This window comes from Lygodium microphyllum, chromosome 23 (assembly GCF_053477565.2).
Source record: "Lygodium microphyllum isolate KBCC chromosome 23, Lygodium_microphyllum_v1.1.10, whole genome shotgun sequence".
Taxonomy (NCBI): domain Eukaryota; kingdom Viridiplantae; phylum Streptophyta; class Polypodiopsida; order Schizaeales; family Lygodiaceae; genus Lygodium; species Lygodium microphyllum.
This window is the reverse complement of record NC_141157.1, coordinates 51,422,204-51,434,789: the sequence shown is the minus strand read 5'-3', so window position 1 is coordinate 51,434,789 and position 12,586 is coordinate 51,422,204. Positions and strand designations below refer to the sequence as shown.

General features: G+C 40.6%; 1 pseudogene; it reads right to left on the bottom strand.

Moving 5' to 3' along the window:
• The window catches only part of LOC148016182 (importin subunit alpha-1b-like), a 39,600-nt pseudogene extending 27,975 nt beyond the window's left edge, over positions 1-11,625 (bottom strand).
• Positions 11,626-12,586: the final 961 nt, after the last annotated feature.

The window sequence follows — 12,586 nt, the reverse complement described above, 5'->3', positions numbered from 1 at the left end:
ATCTTTCAAGGTTTTCATGAAGCACTCAAGAAAAAACATCCACCTTGCATGAACTACCCCACAAAGTGCGATCTCATCAATCAAATGTATGAGTAAATGTAATTGAGTAGTCAAAATGGAGCGAGGAAAAATTTCCTCCACCAAAAAAACCACCTCAACAGATAATACTCGAGCATCTTGCAATGTGTTTGGATCAATTTCCTTTGAGCTCACATACTTGTCAGGATGTATTTGACAATTGTTTATTTTTGTGTAGAAATTTAAAGAGATTCACTACATGATGTATGCAATATATAATGAAAAAATACAATGTATACACACCTCACAAGCTCTCCCATCTTGTAAATGATATCACGTACATCTTTGGATACACAATGGGATATGCTAGTAGGAAGTATCAACTGAATGTAAATAATATTCATAGATCAAATGATTAGTTGAGGAAAAAGTCATCATACCCCAAAGTCTCCACGTAGTTACTCCACTTATTACTATATTCATGGTTAGAGATACCCTTATTTGAATCATTTTTTGCCAATCGTGGGACTTCAAACCAGATAGTTTCTCCACACCTCTTTTCTTTTTCGTTATGAAGGCTCCCTTGAGACATCTCATACATCTTGTGGGTGTTCGAAAGCTACATATTTGTTCCTTCACTATTTTTTCCTCGTTCTTTGACAACATTCAAGGTGCATAGGGTAGCTCAATCTTTCCTCTAGGTCCGATGCGTGGCCAGGCTTGTCTCATGCGACCAATGTTACGTAAATCCTCCCTTACATTGACTGAATCACGAGTCCCTATCAAGTGATCGCATAATGTAGATACAACATTTTTGAATATGTGCATGGGGTCCAACAAGTGATTGATCTTGAGTTCAGTCCAATATGAAAGACGAAAAAATATAGAGAACCTAACAAACAAGCAATATATTATGTAAACAATTCATCATGCTAAATACTTTAAAGTCAATCGAGAGAAATATACTTCTTACCTTCTCATGCCGAGTGGAGGGTGGCTGTTAGCATTAATCCATCTCTTCTTCGAATCTCGAATGGTTAGAGATTGTGGAGTCATTTCATTAGTAGGGAGAACATATTTGGGATGGTCACTAGGAAGAAATCGATGAGATGATTGTCATAGATAACCTTCTTTAAATGTGCCGGCCTAGAGAAAACTAGAGAGGGACTGCAAATAGGACATGCATGATATCCTAATGTGGTTAAACCTGAACAAACAAGTGAATTAATAACATGGAATTGATTCAAGTCTTGAATTTTAAATATAGAGTTATGTACACGTACCTGAACACTCTCCATATCCTGGAAAGTCATGCATGGTCCACAACAACATGGCCTTCAACGTGAAATCTCTAGAGGATGCAAATACGCTTGTATCTTGCACCTCAATACCTTCCCATAACATTTCTAACTCTTCAATCAAAGGCTCTAAGTAAATGTCCATGTTTTTTACCTTATGCTTTCCAAGAATCACAAGGGATGACATTGCATGTCCCTTTTTAATTGCCATGGATGGAGGAATATTATAGTTCACCAATACCACTGGCCATACACTGTATGATGTGCTTTTGATGCCAAATAGATTGATTCGATCCATACCTAAACCAAATCTCAAATTTCTTGGCTCTTCTTTGAAAACGGGCCACAAATTGTCTATATGTTGCCATGTCGGTGTGTCTGTAGGGATCCTCCATTTTCCATCACTTGAACGATGACTAGCATGCCATGACATGAGCTTTCCAATAGACTTACACTTGAACATAAGTTGAATACATGGAACAATAAAAAAATATCGCAAAACCTTACGAGACAAATCCATTGATTTCATCTTCACTTCGTATCTTGATTCGCCACAAACAGGACACTCTCGTGTGAACTCATGAATCCCACGAAATAAGACACAATCATTGACACATGCATGGATCTTGACATAATTGAGGTCTCCTAGAGATGTCAAGTAATGTCTTGCTTGCTCTCTCTTAGTTGGCAATTTGTTTCCTTTTGGAAGCATTTGTGATAATAACCTACATATATTTTTAAAGTGAGTTAAAAAACCACCAATATATATTTGTGTCTGATTTCAAAATAGAACAATTAATATTATGATTCATAAACCAAATTGAATTGATACCTACTTCAATAACGCATTCAAACTGACATTACTCCATCCATAAATTGTTTGCAAGTTAAGTATCTCGAGGGACACACGAAGAACGAAGTACGTACAACTTTCATACAATGGAGTAGGTGATGCTACGTATAGTGGGTCATCTGGCTTCGTAGAGTGACCTTCTCCCTAAACCGGTTGTGAAAATAGATCGTGTACCATGTTGTCAAAAATCTCATCCTCTACAACTTGATGGGAAATTTTTTGAGGGCTACTATCATGGTCGTTAGTCTCCACTCTTATTGAAGACTTTGCCTCCTCGCGTCGACATTTTCTAGCCTCTCGATGCCTGGGAGGGAGCATCTGAGGATGTGGCACTGCATCCTACTCAACCACAAAAGGGAGTTACATGTACATTGATATATATTGAGTAACATAGACTAGCAATCTTGTTGTTAAAAAACAATGAATACCAGTGATTTTTCTCGGTCCCATTCTATATACATGCTGAGGTGTGACATTGCAACTCAACGTGCTCGAAAAATACACCCTCGACAACGATCACACATGCATTTAATTTTTTGTCGTAGCCATGCATCTCGATTATGAAGACGTAATGTTTCATCCTCACTTGAGGATGTGCTCATTGACTCATCAGCATGCACCGCACTAGGTAATGACGACAACATGATTAAACCTAATTCATGACAACATCAAATTTGTTATTCATATGTTTACATAAAAACTTCAAGGCATATTAATTATTCTAAGATCTCAATTTTAAATACACAAAACTTATCATAAATACATAAAAACTTATGATAATAAATTACTATCAAAACTTATCTTAAATATAAAAACTCATCATAAAAATGCAAGCGTTCTAAATGCGTGTATATAACTGCGTCTAACTACGCGTCTAGATCTGCGTCTATCTGCGCGTCTAAATCCGCGTCTATAAGCGTGTTTACGTAAACTTAGACATGCATATACATGCAAAAATAGACGTAAAGGCCAAAATTCAAAAGATACTTGATTCATTTCTTTTCAAATTGCACATTTTCTACATTTTTTGCGCATTCTGAAGCTCGAGTTCAGCCGACATGTAGTCTACCTCCACTAGTCTCTTGATGACTCACCTCCTCATGACTCACCTATTCGTTCACTTCAAAGAGACAAGAGGGGAAAGAAGAAAGCCAAGGAGAAGAAGAAAGAGAGAACAAAAGAGAGGAGAACAAGAGGAACAAGAAGCAAAGAGAGGAGACAACAAGCACCAAGCACATCAAGGGAGAACAACTCACCAAGGAGAGAAAGAAGGGGAAGGAAGCAGGGCCACCACCGCCCACACCAAAGACCCAAGGTGAGTCCTCTCTCTCTCTCTCTCTCTCTCTCTATCTTAGGATCTATGATTGAGGTTCTTATATCACAAATAAATCATGAATAGAGGTTGTCGAATTGAGAGCAGTCAACTTAGCACGTTTAACAGCGCGTATAGATTTTAGTGTAGACGTAGACATAAACACACAGCTATGTTTGCTATCACCACATCTGCAGTCGCGTCTCCAAGCACGTGTATTCTGCATCTCAGACGCAAGAATACATGCGCTCTACCCAGAAGCTTTGACTTCAGAGACGCGTCTGAGAGCGCTTCTATTCTACATATCACACACGAATATACACGCACTCGCATAGAAGCTTTGACTTCTGGGATGTGTCTGAGAGCACGTCTATTGTGCATCTCAGACGTGAATATACACGCGCTCTGACAAGAAGGTTTGACTTCAGGGAAGTGTTTGAGAGCGCGTCTATTCTGCATCTTAGATGCGATTATATACGTGCCAGCTCTATTTTTTTAAAAAAATTATTTTTGGAATTGTACGAATATGTTACATAATAGTACAATTTACACAATATTGTAGTTTAGCAAATTTTTCTTATTCTTATGTTTTGTTTGCAGATGACGCATCCTGGTTCATCTAGCAATGACCCAGATTTGGACCACATGAATGATACATTGGGCTTATTTAACAGAGGAGTCAATGCTTTTTTTGGAGGTTTTCCTAGTAAGAAAGACTTCATGGGAGAGATGACTAGACACCGTGGCCACTCTCCCTGTAAAAGTCCGCATGGGAATTAATGGATCGGGATTTTTGAATTTTTTTTTATAAATTATTTATTTCCCCCCTTATCCCTCCAGCCGACTGACGAGCTAGAGGGGGAGGGGAATAGAAGGAGTTCTGAAGCTCCTTGGTGGAGCTTGTGGAGGGAGGGAGGGCATGCGTGTCGACACGCAGGAGGAGAAGATTCTCCCTCCCTCCACTATTTAAACAAGGGGAGGGGAGGGGCCTCAGGATGGAGAATGCTGGGGGGGAGGCCGTGAGAAGATCCGAACACCGCCATAGCTTCGAGCTAAAGGAAGGAAACGATTCGCCACTGCCACGCCGACCGTCCGCCCTCCATCACACCACCAACGACTGCAGTAGTCCAGTCCGTCGTTTGACCCCGAATTAGCTGTTTCCCCCCCCCCCCCCCCCCCACGTGGCCTTCCAGAAGCACCTTGGAAGGTTCCAAGGTGGGCTCCCTAAGCCCCTTATTCCGCCCCCCCCCCTCCCCTCCCGGGATTCTAAATCCCCCCCTAAGCCCTTATTCCCCCCCCCTCTTGGGATTCTAAATCCCCCCCTAAGCCCTTATCCCCCCCCCCTCCCAGGATTCTAAATCCCCCCCTAAGCCCTTATTCCCCCCCCCTCCCGGGATTCTAAATCCCCCCGTAAGGCCTTGTTTCCCTCCTCCTGGTATAATCCCCTCCTAAGCCTTGTTCTTTTCCCCTCCGGATTTTAATCCCCTAAAAGTCCTACCCCGGGTTTAAATTTCCCCCTTAAGCCCTTGCTCTTTCCCCTCCTCATAGCTCTTTAGATTTTTCAGGTCACAACCATAGGCCTTCTTTGTCCTTAGGCTACCTTGCAGACTTCCATTCTCTTGCGTTAATCCCTTCACTCACTTTCAAATCTTTTTGTGCAAGTTCTCTCATAGTTAAGCTTTGTATTCTTAGTCTTATCAAACAAGCCAGTGTCCACACACTCCCATGTCCTAAAAATCGAAGTCATCATCACGGCTTTGTATGGTATCCCGTAAGGAAGAATTAGCCGTGAGATAAAAGTGAGGGAGGGAAGTAGAGGGAGTGAAGGAGGAAGAGTGGGGAAAAGGAAAAAGAAAAGGAAGGAGAAGACGGTGGAATTCCAAGAAGAAAAAGAAAAAGGCTATCTCACGTTCGAACTACGATGCCGCCGAAGAAAGTCCAAGGTGTAGCTGTGGGAGGGTCATCTCCCGGTATCCATGTGGATATCTCACCTCAAAGCCAAGTTTTCTTCTTCTTGTTAATTCGGGTTTTTAGTCAATCATGCAAAGAATAATTGTTAAGGAAATATATTTATTTGTTCAAGTTATTTTTAACGAAGTAGTTAGCTTATAAATGACAATTGGCTTTCTTCAAATTGCATCAAGCATTATAGAATAATAGGCAAAAACTATCCATTTACTATAGTAATATAGTCCTAAAATGAAGAAATTATATATTGCACCATTAGTCTTATTCCTTTCGCAACGAATCATAGTAAAATGGCTAAATTCATGAAAGGCTTCTTTCGATGCTCAAATTACTAGGGAGTTATCTTTGCTAATTGCACATCTTAGCAACTGTTGTTATTTGACATGAGTTCATCTTTAAAAAACGGAAGTTAGATGTTAGGAATTAACAAGTATAAAAATTAGATATACGAACTCATTTGGAAAGAAAATGTAGTGGGGAATTGCTAGATGACACTCTATTAGCACTTTTCCCCTGCAAATTGAGGACTTGGAACTAATAAAGTGTGTATTCACCAATTCATTAGCTAGGCCTTGTCCCAAGGAGTATCTTTGTATCATTATGGCATTATGCTATATGCCAAATTAAATTGTATTGACTGAGAAAGTTAATCAAAGATAGTAAAACCGTGACAAGACGATTAAGATTACCTCCCAAAAGTTGACCAAACCAATCTTTCCAAAAGCTAACCGGACCAATCTAAACATAGAAACATTCATACCCTAAAAAAACACTGGACTACTTACCTTACCGCAAGGACAATAAATTCATAAAGATAAGAAATTAGGGTTCGTCCCTAAGGTTCTTAAATGAAGAAACCCTAGGCCTGACATACGTCAGCTTAAGGAATCTAAACAGATTATTCCGTCACCAGACTTGCACAACATGTATGAAATCATTTTGTGATCAATTCACAAAGAGAAAAGGAAAAAACCCTTTTTAAAGACGGAAGATCCTTACGCAAGTTATCTTGCAAAAAGACATAGTTTTTGGATATCCTTCAAAATAAGGAAAGTTGAAAAATAGAAACCAGCATATCTAAGGTACCTTAGGGTTAACCAAGCTAGGTATACCCTACATCCGAATATAAGGGATCTTGCCAAGTTACAAGACATCTTGAAAACGACTGCTGATACACTCAAAAAGGAAAGAACACTGCTTTAGCAGTTTGCCATACAACTGGGTTGATTAATGGAAATGTTTGTGCTTGCTAGAGATTTTAGGGCTCTGTTTGAATTATGAATTATAAATTAAACAAGTACCTACTACTTCAGGTTAAAGGCCTGAAGGGAGAGGCAGCTTCAGTTACCCCTGACTGCCTGCCTGACCCTAACCAAGGGGGTTGTTGACCGCACCGGGAACCTGGACCGAACCCGCCGCGAGAGGTCTCTCCGTTGAGTTCTACTTGGAGCAAGAGGACGCTTGGGTGCCGGGGGGGCTCTGGCCGTAAATTCCTCGCCTTCCGGGTCCTGCACAAGAGGCTAATGTGACTAAGGACTAGATCCCGAGGCCCGCATACTAGTTGATGGGCGAAAGCTTGGAATAGTAATCCCTGGAGATTACTTGTTAGCCTCCGGGCAGACTATGGACAAGCCTACGGGCGGAACTCCTTGTAATTCAAAGATAAAATGATGAGATGTTAAAAGAACTTGCTTGATATTGTTTTTATATGTCACGTGATAAGATTACGTGAAGGAACCAGTGCTTAACAAGATTAATTAAAGAAGTTGATTGTTATATGTCAAATTAATGTGTTAGATAATTACATAACTAAACCAAACCAAGGAAAGTGTGGAGGATGGACCATGGGGCCGTCCTACGGTTGGGTGGTCCCGGTTAGCCGGGAACTTTTCTCATAAATCTCAAAAGACAGCGGAATGATCATCATCATCAAAAAGAATAACGAGAACGATGACCTAGAGTTACGTCTTACTCGATTTACGTTGTTTTAGGGGAACAGAATGGGACTATGCCTTATGGCAGAGAGGTTCAGCTTTGCATCCCTCTCGTTTCCCCTTCTCCTTGAACCAAGTGTAGCGTGAATCTGCTTCGGACCTGGCGTTTCTGCGTAAAGTAGTTCGCTCAGGTCTGACGCTAGTTGCTGTTAGCTAGTGACCCATTAGGAAAACCCTAATTCCGGTCAATCCTAAGTGGGAACGGCCAGGATACTTCCGCTACGTGGCAGACGCGGGAAGAACTAGATCGCAAAACCCATAACATTCCATGGGAATGTCAGGTGGAGCTTTCTAGACATCCTTTCCGATGGATTGCTAAGACGTGCCCTGGATGATACTAGGGGACACGTTACACTCCCACAGCAAATGAGGTGTTTAGCGTCATGTCTGGAACGCCTATGATGTCTTTGCCTGGCACTGCTTCCCAAACACCAAATGTCCAACCTCCAATTGCAGGTACTCCACGTGCAGCGCCTGTACATGTATCGACTAAAGCACAAGCGTCAGCCGACGCATGTGCATTTGCAGAAGCACGTGCATCCAGCGAGGCATAGGGTAGTAGATAGAGAGGGAGGAGGGAGAGTCGAGGGGGAGAAAGAGGCTTGTATGGGGGTTTCCTAGGAGGTGGTGAGCAATCACCCTCACCGGAAGATCACGTAGAGGAGGCAGTACGCTAGTACTATAGAGTTACAGATATTGGTGGCATTTTCCATGATGATAAAGGAAGGGATGTAATGGCGTACATGAGGAACATCGTACATGCAATGTATAAAGATTGTTTCTTTTACTTCAAGAATCAGAAAAGCAACTTGTGGTAGGAGGTGTTGAGGGCAGTCCATAGGAGGTACCCAAATCCTGAGGGTTAGTGATTCTCGGATGATTGGGGATGCACAAAAGTGAGGGATTTTCTTCACAACAAAAGATCCCACCTCATGACACATGCCAAGGAGTCATTACGAAGACAGGAGGAGGGGCATGGAGCCTATAGCCAACCACCTATGTGCCACCGCATAGAGTGGAAGAAAGCTAAGAAAAAAGCAGCAGAGAAAGTGAAGAGTTGCCATCACGCAGAGGCGTGACACATCCAAATGAAAACCATGGGATCATCATATTATGGATGAGGTGGCAAAGAGTCATGAGAGGCAGAGTTTGTAAGTATATTTTGATTTCTAATTTTTTAATATTTATATTTTTTTCAATTCTTTATATAATTTGTTCTAATACATTGTGTCTCATAATTGTTTGTATATATCATAATTTTTTTGCAGACTACTATCGTTGGTTGGATACCTACTCCTAGAGAGGTAGATTACCATCGAGGCCATAACTGCGTAGCCACATGGCTTCACTTCTATGAGGAGGGTCTCATCACTGAGGAGCAATACAATCGGGCTATGAGGATTCAACAACTAGAGGAGGTATGTTTTTCTTACTTTCCTATTAAAAGTATAGCTAATTATAACTTTTTCTTTGCAATTGTACGTAAGCAACCTTGATCTTTTGTGTGTGTAAGCGAACCCCGATGTGGAGCATAGCGACACTAGTAGCGATGGTGGTGTTAGCGAAGATGTTTCTTCTTCAAATTCCTAAAGGAGCACCATACCTCATCTATGGCCTTATTTCCTTGTATATCTATTATCAATCTTTGAGCATACTGCTTGCGGCCACACTTTACGTCGCAAGCACTTAAACTCTCCATGTAAATGCATTTTATATATAATGAATATATGGATTTTTGTTTTCAATTCTCGTGCCTTGAGATCCATTGTGTTTTTCCCAAATGCACAATTTGATGTATGGGAGGGGAAAAAAAAAATGAGAGAGCATGTGGTTACTTTTTTTTTTTCCAATTCTGTGCTTCGCATCTATTTGCGCGTCTAAATTGCAGAAAACACGTATCTATACTCGCGTCTAAAATGCAGAATACACATGCCCATACATGCGCTATATAATTAAAATTAATAAAAAGGAATTAAATGAGATTTTTGGTTTTGCGTTCGTGTCTACTGCCGCATCTAAAAGCGCGTCTATGAACGTGTCTATGTGCCCGTCTAATTTTCCATGTAGATGCGATTGTAGACACACAAAAGAAATTAAATAAATAACAATTTTGGTTTTCGTATGCACTTGTATTCATGCGTGTATAATATGCACGTCTAAAGCGTGTCTATTGGTGCATGTGGATTTCCTCATACATGCAACTATAGATGCTAAATGGTAGATGCACAAATAAACAGGCTTATAGACATGCTTATAAGATTTTCTCTCAATTTAAAAATTGGGTCTAAAATTGCATCTAAGAGGCCTTTTTGTTGTAGTGCAAGATAAAGAAAGGCACTTCTCACAATCTATTGTAGCAAGAAGGAAACTGCTCTCTCTCTCTCTCTTTCTCTTTGGTAGTGCTCTTGCATTTTCCTACATATGTGGTCCCTATGTATTCAGTGGAGAATGCACTCTTTTAAATAGCCATGACTGTGCCTAATTCCTCTCAACAAAACTCTAGTATCCCCAACATTCACAAATGCAAAAATGTATCCTAAATACATGATAAAATATTATCCAGTAGATTCAATACTAACATCAATATCGAATCTAATGATATAAATAAATGAACAAGTCGGTCTCTCATTAATTTCACGACCAACTAGGGTCACATGCAATGAGATATGAATAACAAGATTAAACTTGAATCATTATTTGCACTCCCAACTAGAGATATATTAACATGGATTGACCACTTCGAAAATGTGTCTACTTATCATTAATGATTAGGTAAGAGAGAATCCCTTAAAGTAAGAAAGTTGTTGGGTGGAATTGTGGCAACTTGGCTCCTACAATAAGAAGGTAAAAAGTTAAATAGAATTGGCACCCAACTAGATGATTACTTATACAGACTTTTTTGTACAAGAACATAATGAAAATAGCACTCCAACAAATACATGAGCTCAAACAAATACCAAAAGAATCAATGGCACATTTTGTAGTCAAATTGAATCAAATCCTTCAGTGACCAAACCATTCAATGGTAGAGGTAATGAAATTATTCCTCTTGGAGCCAAGATTACGAGGATTCAACATTGGCGAGACACTATTTAGCTCTCGTGTGTAGTTCGACAGTAAACATCCACATGATCCAGCCACATTTCACCATTATGGCCACCAAGAAGATACACCTTGTGTAAGGAAGCTTTGAAATCAAGCTTCTCCTCACAAACTTCAACTTCTGTGGATGCTGCTACACTGACAAACCTATTACCTTGTGATAGAGCTTCTAACTGTTTTGACATTCTATCCATGTCCAACTTGAGAATTTCTAATTCTGAACACATTTTGACCTGAGAATGCTCCAGCATTGCATTCTTTTCCCGTAGTTGGTCTAATTCCTTCAATGCACCCAACTCCATAGAAGCTTCATGCAACACATTTTTCAACTCCAATCTGTCTTGCCACATCTGAGCCAATGCATTTGCACAAAGCTCCAAATTCTTCTGTATAGCCTTGGCCACAGAAGAATCCACATGTTTTATACTCTCGTTAAGTCTTTCTCGCTCTTCTCTTAGTAATTCTTGTTCTTGGAAACACCTTTCTCTTTCTAACCTCTCCCATTTTGGGAATGTGGAGCTGCTTTCAAGACCACCTTCTTCTGTGGTGTTCTGGATCTTTGGTGTGCCTCCATCTTGCCTACCTTCTTCAAATCCATTTGTGTCCCTATAGTGTCTCTCTTTCGTGTGATGTGGTCCCATAGCAAGCTGCCCACATTCTTGAAAATATGCATGGGATCCAACAAGTGGTTGATCTATAAGTGGGTCCAATATGGCAACTCATAGAAAATTGAGAACCGTCGCATTCCGTTTGGATGTGACTCTGTGTGGACCATTTTCAGCTCATACCAGCTTGCAGCATTCATACGTGTTGGAGATCGTCCAAGAAAACCTTCCCTGAGTTCATGACCCTCTGGCAAGAAAGCGGCATGTCCTTGATATACCATCTTCTTCATGGTTCATGACCTTCGGGAGTCTAACTATAGCCCGCACAATGGACATGCATGATAACCTGAGGTAACCAAACCTATTCCAACACCTCTATCCAAAGAATACAAACTTGAACAAGATAAAATATAGATATTACCAACGAGAACGGAAGCCTATTTACCTGAGCACTCTCCAAATCCCGGAAAGGCATGTATCGTCCACATGAGAAAGACTTGAATATTGGTGGACCGTCCACCATTGCGCTTGCTCATATCTTGCAAAATCTTAAGCTCATCGACTAATGGACGAAGATACACATCTATATTTTTGACTTTGTAGTAGCCAGGGATGAGTAAGCTAAGGATGAGATGTCATTTCTTCGTAGAAAGCCATGGAGGGATATTATAGTTGACAAGGACTATAGGCCACACACTGTTATAAGAAGTTGAGCGAATGGGTTCATGCCATCCATTGCAAGACCGAGTTAAATATTCCTTGGCTCTCGGGCAAAGCCTGGAAAGGTAGAGTCAATGTACTGGCTCCATACGTGTGAATCTGCTGATATTTGTTGAACTTCATCTGTGGACCTATTATGTGCATGCCACATTGTCAAGCTCGCCATGCTAGACGTACGAAATATGTGATTTATGCGGGGGATAAGAAGAAAGTGTCTGAGAACTTTTTGAGGGATGGTTTGCCCTTGCAAGTCCTGTCGATACCTGTGAGCACCACGCTTTGGACATGTCTCCATAGTCTCGTATTCTCCTTGAAATAGTATGCAATCGTTGATACATGCATGGACACTGTTGTAGTCCATGCCAAGCTTTCGTAAAACATGTCGTCCATCATCACGAGACTCAGGCATGGTATTTGTAGGTGGTAATATATGATATTTCAATAGCTTGAAAAAAATCATAAAACACCTTGAAAAAGCACAAATGTTTTTTAATAATAATGCCAAAAAGAAATCAACGAAGCGTATGTATAAGGTACCTGAACAACTCGGTCACACTCACATCGCTCCACCCGCATTTTTCTTGCACAGTTAGGAGTGCAAGCAGTGTCTTTAGGCAAGATACTCGGTACCCATCATATAATGGTATGGATGCTTCCTCTCTAAGTGGATCAGAAGTCTTGACATCCATGGGAATCAATGCATCGATCATTGCCTC